The 10402-nt window shown below is 39.3% G+C and overlaps 1 pseudogene; it reads left to right on the forward strand.

The window, feature by feature from the left end:
- The first annotated feature begins 3208 nt into the window (after nucleotides 1-3208).
- On the forward strand, nucleotides 3209-3303 carry LOC147474803 (small nucleolar RNA R71; annotated as a pseudogene).
- The last annotated feature ends 7099 nt before the right edge of the window (nucleotides 3304-10402 follow it).

The raw sequence follows: 10402 nt of genomic DNA on the forward strand, positions 1-10402 counted from the left end.
GTGGAAAACGTGAATTATGTTAACCGTGGACTTAGGATCCGGTACTTACAGCCACACACTCCGTAGGGAGGGCCCGGTTACCTTAATGGTGCACTCACCAATATATGGAAATGAAAGAAAATGCACCAACACAAAAGTTGAGTCGTTTATAGTCAGATACTCGAGACTTTATCTAAACATATGTATGAACATGCAGTTTATCATATATCAACAACCGAAATAGTTGTGGATCATTCCATAAATAAATATCACAGAAAACATATCCAAACACAATCAAGCACCAAGATTTCCTATGACGCAACCTAGTGAAATGAAAGTGAAGTCGGATCACCCTATTACGTAACCTAGCATGCACCTTCTTTTTCATTTTTGAACGAGTGGGTGTTCTAGTAAATAAGTGTGGAAAAGTGAATGGTTATGGAGAATATGGTGGATATGGATAAGTTGTAGAAGGATAGCATGTAAAAAATGAGGATGTGGGTTTAGCACAAAACTCATTCATGGTGTGTGTAGGGACTGTCTCAAGTCTGAAAATGAAGGTGTCAAACGCTTTTGTCTTCTGAAGTATTTGTTTACTAGGTGGATTTAAAAACTTATGAAGCACAAAAGAAACAAAAGGATCGAGTGCAAACTCAAGATTCCTTTGAAAGGGTGGAAGGAGGGAAGTCGAGGTGGATGTTGTGCAAAGTAGTTCTTGATAGGGTGAATCATCACCTGCTCTAAGAAACTTATCGAATTGCTCATCTAGATTGGTCATATCCTCGTTACTATGATAGTCCTCTACATCTTTGAGAAAGTCATCTATCTCATCCTCATCCGTAATATGTGTATCGACTAGAGTAGGGATGGAAATGTTGGAGTCTGAACTTCTAAAGGAAAGAAATTTGGGCATATGATTATCAGGGAACGTATTGTTGAAATAATCTCGAGCAAAGCTCTTGATCATGCTAACCTCTCCATCCATAGACGAATCGGGTAACTGTGTCTTTGTTTTAAAAACATTGACTTCAATAGCAAGATGGCCAAAAGACATGGACATTGAACCATCGCGGCAATTAATGAGCGCATTGGCAGTTGCCAGGAAAGGACACCCTAAGATGATTGGGACAGAGTCGTTAACGACTTCTGTGTCGAGGATGACAAAATCAGCAGGATAGTAAAAATCCTGAACTTTTACCAGAACATTTTCGACGACTCCCTTAGGATACTTAAGGCAAAAAGGCAGTTTTCACCCTCGAACTTGTCAAGTTTTACCACTTACCCCCCTGAACTTCACTTCAGGCAATTTTAACCCTGGACTTGTAAAACGTATCCAGCTCCATTTTTCCAGTTCATTTCCGGCACCTGAAAAGTGACGTTGAATTATATTTTCTGACGTGGCAAAATTAGAATTTGACACGAGGCAAAATTAGAAATTCCACGTCATAAAATATAATTCCACGTCACTCCACGTCACTCTTCAGGTGCCGGAAATGTACCGGAAATATGAAGGTGGATACGTTTTACAAGTACAGGGTTAAAATTGCCTAAACTGAACTTTAGGGGGGTAAGTGGTAAAACTTGACAAGTTCGAGGGTGAAATATGCCAATTTGCCGGATACTTAATAGACCGATCAGCTAATTGCAACGTCATTTTAGTGGGTTGCATCTCGTCTAGACCTATTTGTCTATACAAATAAAACGGGAGTAAGTTAACACTAGCCCCCAAGTCTAATAACGCGGTCGTCGTATAAGAATCTCCTAAGGTGCATTGTACAGTAGGACGACCAGGGTCCTTGTACTTAACAATTCCATTATGTTCAGATAGAGTTGGGAATTGTTCTGTTAAAAAGGCGTCGTTTGGTATATTGGTCTTACGCCTAGTAGTACACAATTCCTTAAGAAACTTAGCATGGTGTGGTAGCTTTTTAATAGCTTCAAGGAAAGGAAGGTTTATAGTTAGATTCTTGAAAATGTCCATAATCTCCTCATAATTAGTATCCCTAGTTAACACGGCTAATTTTTGTGGAAACGGTGGTTTCTGTTTATATTTAGCAATGGTATCACCTGGATGTTTAACCGTGGCTTTTTGTTTCTTAGGTTGTGTTGTAACTGGTACCTCTACAGTGGTAGGCTCTTCAGTTTCTATTTCAGTATCTAGTAAAATAGCAGGTGTAGGGGCTACTGGTGGGGTAACTATAGGCATAGTTACTTTGTTATCAACTACTCTGCCAGAATGAAGAGTGGTGATGGCCTTTAGCTCACCTACATTTTCATATTCATTACTAGTATTATCGGTTACCTCAAAGGCTGTATTTGTTGTTTTAGGATTAGGTATTTCGTGACTTGGAAACACACCTTTGGGTTGGGCTTTATCTTGAGCCAACTGTTGGGTTAAATTATTAACGGATTGTAGAAGTTGTTGGTTAGATTGAGTCATGGTTTGGAAAAGTTGTTGGCTCACTTGTATGAAGGTGTCAAGACGATCTGGTTGTGTAGGTGTAGTAGTCACAGGTGGTGTGACTGGAACAATTTTGCGTGAATTATTTATGGGTGGATTTTGATAGTTATTATTTACCGGAACGATACCTCTATTAGCATTATAATTATTATAAATACCTTGACTTTGTATTTGACCTTGTCGAGGTTGCATTTGGTTGTTATAATTATTAAAATTACCCTGACCCTGTCCTTGTCGTGGTGGAGCTTGGTTAAAACTTTGTGTTGGCCTAACATATTGATTATTGTACCCTGGAGGTGTGACGTGTTAGTTATTTCTCCAACCGAAGTTGGGATTTTGTCTCCAAGGGGCGTTAGGTTCACTATTAATGGAACAAGCCTGTTCATAGGCAATAGGGACGATGGGAGTTAGGATGCTCGAGGGCTCAAAATGAAAACTACATGGATTTGAATTTACGTTCATGACGGGGATAGGCTTTTGTTGAACGTAAATGGCCTCTACCTTTTTAGTGAGTGATTCGATTAGAGTTTTAAGCTCGGGGTCGTGTTTAATTTCAAACATACCGGCCCTTAATCGTATTAGAAGAACTAACGGAGCGGTGGATATCATCACTACCCCCAGTTGTTATTTCGCTTTAGTTTGATCCTCTAAAATTTATAAGCCTCCGGGCTCCTTTGCTTAAGAAACTACCCCATTCATTATGTCTAGGACTTCTTTATGGTGGTGTAGAAGTCCTTTGAAAAGGCACGAACTAACGATCTTTAAGCTAAGTTATGATGTGGACACTCTATAAGGAGATCGGTGAAACGATTCCAAGCCTCTGAAAATGTTTCATGAGGATTTTGTCGAAAAGAAATGAATCTTGGAAAGCATCTCATCCGTCTTTAGGGGTGGGTAAAAATGTTCCATAAACAAATTGAACAAGTTTAGCCCACGAGTCCACGAATTAGGCGTTTGGGCAGTTAACCAAGACGCCGCCTTTATCGGGCTAAGGTGAAAGGGAATACCCTGAGTTTAATTTGTTCCGCACCAACCGTAGGATGGTGGAATGTTGTTAGGACTTGTTCAATCCTACGCATGTGCTGATAAGGTTTTCATGGTCTAATCCATGAAAAGCGGGTAACAAATTAAAAATATTTGGGGATTCGAAATCCCCAATCGGGTCTGCTAGAACGATGCAAGATTTGGGGCTATCGCTCAAGGCTTTGTAGAAGTCAGAGAGAGGAGTCTCTTCTTCGTCGGGCATTGTGTCAGGTGATGTGTGTGAAATAGTAGCTAGAGGTGTAGTGGGTGGTATACTAAATAGACTTGTTTGTTGACGTTGTTATGTAATTACGTTCGGTGGTTTTGTTCGGCCAGACCTTAATCTCATACAAGGCTAAAACCAAACTTAGCTAAACACATCAACACTCCAAACAATTCTGATATACTAGTATAAACCTCTAACAGGAGATGCGAGGTGTGGAAGAAAGGAATACCTGATTGCGTCCTTGCTTCGCTTATGAATAGCGTCTTGTTTACGCGTGTTTAGTGTATATAACAAGTTAGAACATTGAAAAACTTGAAAAATCAAAGTTCGAGTCAAAACTGTTGAATTCCGGAAAAATTAGCAAAGGGCGCGGTCGCGCTCGTGTAATTTTCAAATTACAGTGTTTTTAGGGCGGGTCGCGCTCCACATGGGGGCGGGTCGCGCTCGTGTTCCAGGCTATAGGGCGCAGGTGAGCTCCTTATAGGCGCGGTCGTGCTCAATGTATTTTTGTCCGGAACTTTTCAACGCTGAATCGGAAAACCACAGTAGGAATCAAACAAGGGTGGGTGGGTGAAATGGGACTTAAAGAAAAGTACTTACACTATGAAAACAATGCGAAAGTGAAACTAAGATGGCAGTGGCGCCATTTGATAAACATAAAATTGAATAGTTTACTTACGAAATGAACGATGAACTCAAAACGTAAGTAAACTAAAACTATATTATGTGCCTATGTTTATCAAAGTTTCTACTCTCAATCCTATGAGATATAGTGGAGTAGAGTGATTCGTTCCACTCCTAGTCCTTCTGCATGTTGTGTTTTCAAGTCTAATTACTCTACTCTAAGTCTAATGAGAGATTTACGAAAAGGGCAACTAGACTATGATGCAACTACCCACAAGATGCAACTAGTCGATTATCAGAACAACTATGGGAATGCTACATTGATTCGATGATAAAGAGTTAGAGGGGGATTGATTCCACCTTAACTCAACTTAATCCTATTAACGATGAATCGTCGAAATCCGACTTGAACTCCCATGCGAGAACAATTGGTTCTTCCTAATCCCTAATTACACATGGCATTTCTACCAATTCATAACTAGCATGTGAACGATTAAACCCATTCTCATGGTAAACTAATCGTTTCTAAAGTGGAAAGGAAATTACGACTCTTCTACGATAATCGAATCAAGCTTTCATCAAGGCTTCTCAACCCCCTCTAATGGAGGTTTAGCCGAGAATCATTACGCAATCATTTCCGATTAAATTAAAACTAAACATGATATAAAGAATTGAAATTTACTAATCTAAATTAAACAATAATTAAAATCGAATTAATAACTAAGAATTGAATACCAAGTAATAAATGAAATCAAATCTAACACAATGTAAATGACAAGAATAGAAATTGACAAAATAACTATTTTATTTATCTAATCAATCAAGAACAATGATTCAAAGACTTAATCTAAAACAAGAATTGAAAATGGAACTAAAACTTAATTAATCTACTGAAAACTAGATCTAGAATTATCTATATTGTTTTAGGTCTAACTAGCTACCATTAACAAAGAGCTAAGCTTTGGTTTTTATACTTTCAGATCCAAAAATCGTGCATGGGCTTGGAGCCATGTTTTGGGCCAGAGAATCAGGCCCAAAACCCAATTCTTTCAGTCCAAAAAGGCCTCTTCAGCTGCAGTTGGCTTCAACAGACTTTTCGTCCACTTTTGCTCCTTTGATTGGGTCAAGGCTTGGACCATTGGAAAGCTCTTTCTGAGCTGGTCGTTTTGACATAAGGTAGGCCCCATTCCGAGGTCTGAGTCCAAAGATACGGCCTTTAGAAATTCTGCTGACTTGTGTGATGTTTCTACCCGTGTCGACTTTTCAGCTTTTGACTGGGCTTTAGGAAGGCTTTGTCTTCTTGAATCTTGGCCTTTAATCACGGAACTACTTAGTAACCGACCTTTGCTCCTTTATCTCGCTAAAGTGGCACATTTCTGCACATAATGGACTTTGAAACCCGAAAAATGCATAAAACACGTGTCGGTGTTAACTCTTAATTATTACTCACATAATTGGTCTAAAAGTATGACTGTTACAGGGTTAAAACTACAGTTTTGGGCTCTTATCATTAGGTAAGGAATGAGCTAACGATAAGTGTGTAACTGTTCATCTTATACAAGGTTTGATATACATTTTTGGTAAAATCCTCCACTGGTTACAGTGAGAGTTCATTAGTAGTATTAACCTTGGTTGCTCTGTCTCTTTTTACGTCATTTGATCTATAGTTTAGCTGGGTTCTTTTTGTTTCCATGGCTGCGGTTCATCTGGGGTTTGGTTCTGGAAGACACCAAAGATGTGGTGTGGAGGCTTCGAGACAGGGGGAAAGTAGAAATAATGATTCACCATGTTCAAATAAGGATTCTTATGTGAACATAGCAAAAGGTAGGATGAAACAAACCGTTGATGTTTCTACCTTACCCATGCCGACTAGTAAGGATAATAAACCAGCTATGAAAATTTCTTGCGAATCAGTGGAAAAGGGAATAGAAGCTTGTAAGTTTGCCTTGATAGCTCGGATGGATGTTACCACTTTTAACATTGGCACCATCAGAAAGGCAGTCGACAGTGAATGGGCGCTTACAGGACCATTAAAACTATCACCTTTGGGGAAAGGTTATGTTGTGTTCAGGTTTGATAATGAAATAGATTTCAACAAGATTTTCTTTGGAGGTCCTTGGCATCTTCAAGAACAATTGATGAGATTTTTCCGATGGACACCTAACTTTAATATTAAGACTCATAGACAAACTTCTGGCTATGTGTGGGTCAAGTTTCCTGGACTTCCATTTGAATATTGGGAAGTGGATATTCTGATGAGCTTGGGTAGAGGTTTTGGCTGTCCAATAAGAGTTGACATGAATTTAGTGGAACGTATGAATGGGTACTATGCGAGTGTTTTGGTGGATATTGATCTATCAAAACCTATACCGGATCAGATATTTGTTGAAGTGCCTGAGTTAGGTGTTGAATTCTGGCAGAAAGTTCAACTTGGAACTTTACCCAAGTTTTGTAATCACTGCAAAATAGTGGGACATCTAGTTGCGGAATGTAGAAGAGTGAATAGAGGTGATAGTTTGGAAACTCAGCAGGGGGTGCAACAAACTTCACAGAGGATGGATAAAGGAAAGGAACCAGCAGTACCAGAAACACAAGGTACACAAGGCAACAATGTCAGGATGTCTAAGAGTCAGAGGAGGATAAATCAAGCGGCAAAATGGAGACAGATAAACTCTAAGGCAACTGAGCATATTGGTACTAGTCTATCTCGAGTGCAAGGCAGGAACAATCAAACTGAAAGGAATGGAAGTACAGAGCCAACAGAAAATGTGGTACTTGCAGGCCAAGATAGAAATGTAGAAGCCCAACAAGACGCACAAAGTAATGGGTGTCAGGCTAGTAATAGTACTAGTATTGTGGAATGTCATGAAGCTCGAGTGAATACTGAGCCTGCAGTACAACAAGCTCTTGTTATACATGAAAAGGAGGTGAGCTCAAGCTTAATGCATATGATGGAAGAGGAACTGCTGCAGGCATTTAATATGGAAGCGAGAAGGTTTCACCTGCTGGCTGAAATTAATGATACTGATGAGATTCTAGATGATAAGGTTCCTGATGAAGTAATGGGATACTTTCATGACCAAATAATTGAACCTGTTAGCGAGATAATACGAAGCATCCCAATTGTTGCGAAAGCCAGTGGGGTGGTGACAAGGTCAGGCAGAGTGTGCGGTGAGAATTCGATCCATGAATCTACACCCAAGGCTCAGAGCAAAGGTAAGAAGGGAAGGGGCAGATCTAAAAGCTCCAAGAACAAAAATCATAGATGATGACATCCATGTGCTTTTGGAATGTTAGAGGTACTAATGACATAGAGAAGGCGAAGGAGATTAATAGTGTCAGAGTACATAAGAAGTTGAGTGTTTTTTGTTTATTGGAAACAAAAGTGCGACAAGAGAAGTATGATCTTATTAGAAATATTTGCTATCCACTCTGGGCTCACACAAATAATTATAACGAGGATCCAGCAGGTAGAATATGGGTGTGTTGGGATCCTTTCAAGATAGACATTTTGAAGTTGCAAGAATCTGATCAGTTCATACATTGTCAAGTTAGATTCAAGCCAACCAATGAAGCATTCTTACTTACTGTGGTGTATGCACAAAATTTAAAGAATCTCAGGCTTCGGCTATGGAGGGATATTATTGCTATACACAGTACAGTCTCTGTGCCTTGGACTATTGTTGGAGATTTCAATAACATTTCTAAAGCTGAAGAAAGAGTAGGGGGAAGTCCGATGCATCCTAGAGAAGTTGTGGAATTTGTTGATTGTATCCAGAGAGCAGGAAGGATTATGACCAAAATTGATAGATGTTTGGTTAACAGTCTCTGGAATGATATCTATCCCAATTCAAGGGTGGAATTTTTGCCTCATGGAATTTCATCTCACTCACCAGTGTTGCTTTTCTGGTATGATTATGACAGTAAAGCATTGCCTTTTAGATTCAAGAATCATTGGGTGGAGCACAAGGAATTCCAGAACATGCTGATGGAAGTATGGGCAATGCAGTTATATACCAATCATATGTACATTCTGATACAGAAGCTAAAACTCTTGAAGGACAGAATCAAGCCATGGGCTAGAAATAATTTTTCTGATATTCATACAAGAGTGGAGCAGGCAAGGGAATTCCTATACGATTTGCAAAGGCAATTGCAAAACAAACCATGGGATTTATTCTAAGGGCAAAATGAAAAAATTGCACTAGAGAAATACAGTGAGTTAGCAAGAATAGACGCTGCAGAGGTTAAAACTAAATATGATGAGTCCTGGTCAAGGGAAGGAGATAAGTGTACAACATTTTTCTTCAAAGCTCTGGAGGAAAATAAAGCCAAGAGTGGCATTTGGTGTTTGCAGAATTCTAATGGTGGTACTGTGACTGGTCAGGCCGAGGTTATTAAAGCCTTTGTGGAATATTATGGTGTGATTCTGGGGTCTAAAGCAAAAGAGATAAGTGGAGTAGACTTCTTAAACAACTTACAAGTCAAATCATTGTTGTCACCGATCATGCAAGCAAAGTTGAGTAGTGATATCTCTCCAGAAGAAGTTAAAGAGGCTTTATTTGGCATGTATGAGAAGGCAACTCCGGGACTAGATGGATTCACTCCTTTCTTTTTCACGAGCTGCTGGGCTATTGTTGGGAACGATTTTGCACAGGCCATTCTCAATGCTTTTAAATTTTTTAAATTTCCAAGAGGTGTTAATGCCACGTTCATATGTCTTATTCCTAAGGTTCACAACCCCACAAAAGTTGAAGACTTTAGACCTATTGCACTATGTAATACTATGTATAAATGCATATCTAAAATCATAGCAAATAGGATTAAAATGGTGATCAATGATATTGTACACTCTAACAAGTCGACGTTCATTCCTGACATATCTATACAGGATAATATCCTTCTGTCTCATGAACTTCTCAGAGGCTATGATAGGAAGTATGGTACACCCAGATGTTCTATAAAGTTGGACATAAGGAAAGCTTACACCACAGTGAGTTGGGAGGCTATCTTAGTGATGACCAGAGTTTTCAGATTTCCTGACTCTATGGTTAAATGGATAGAGATGTGCATTGCGACTCCCTCATTCTCTATCCTTATCAATGGATCTCCTGAAGGATTCTTTGCTGGTAAAAAGGGCATTCGTCAAGGTGACCCTTTATCACCTTATCTATTTGTGATGGTTATGGAAATCCTGAATGGTATTCTCATGCAGCGTATCAACAACAAAGACATCTTATTCCATTCCAAATGTAGCAAGGTGAGATTATCGCATCTAACATTTGCAGATGATGTTCTTTTGTTCTGCAAAGTTGATAGTGCATCAGTGCAAGCTATTAAAGACGGCTTAAAAGTCTTTGGAGATGCAACTGGGTTAAAGATCAATAACCACAAGACTTCTTTACTAGCTGGAGGTCTTAGTCAGCAGGATGCAAAAGCTTTAGCAGAGATTATGGGAATAGAATTGATTAAACCTCCAGTGAGATATCTTGGGCTCCTACTCATCTCTGCAAGGTTGGGGATTAGAGAATGTCAACCTTTGATTGAGAAGGTTACTAGCAAGATTTCGAATTGGAAGTCTAAGCTATTGTCTCATGCAGGAAGCTAGACTACAAGTTATAAACTCTGTTCTTGTTGCTTTCCATACATATTGGTCCAGAATTGAACTTTGATTCTACCTTCCACGGTTCTTGAACAAGTGCAACAGATATGTGCAAAATTTTTGTGGACTGGTTCTACAGAGAAGAAAGGACATCACCAAGCTAGCTGGAATACTGTTTGTCTTTCTAAGGAGGAAGGGGGTTTGGGAGTCATGAACCTACAAAGGTGGAACATTGGGGCCTACTGTGGATTGGTTTTTAAGTTGGTCATAAGAGAAGAAACTATTTGGGTTGACTGGACATGGCAGTAGCACATTAAAGAAAAGTTTTTCTGGTCCATGAGTATCCCAAAAGACTGCTCATGGACATGGAGAAACATTTTGGATACTAGAAAGGAAGCTAAAAGATTTATCAGATATGAAATTGCTAATGGTAAAGACACTCTCTTATGGCATGATATTTGGTGTTCAAGATTTCCTTTGATTGAAG

The sequence above is a fragment of the Coptis chinensis genome, chromosome 9, assembly GCF_015680905.1.
Source record: "Coptis chinensis isolate HL-2020 chromosome 9, ASM1568090v1, whole genome shotgun sequence".
Classification (NCBI taxonomy): domain Eukaryota; kingdom Viridiplantae; phylum Streptophyta; class Magnoliopsida; order Ranunculales; family Ranunculaceae; genus Coptis; species Coptis chinensis.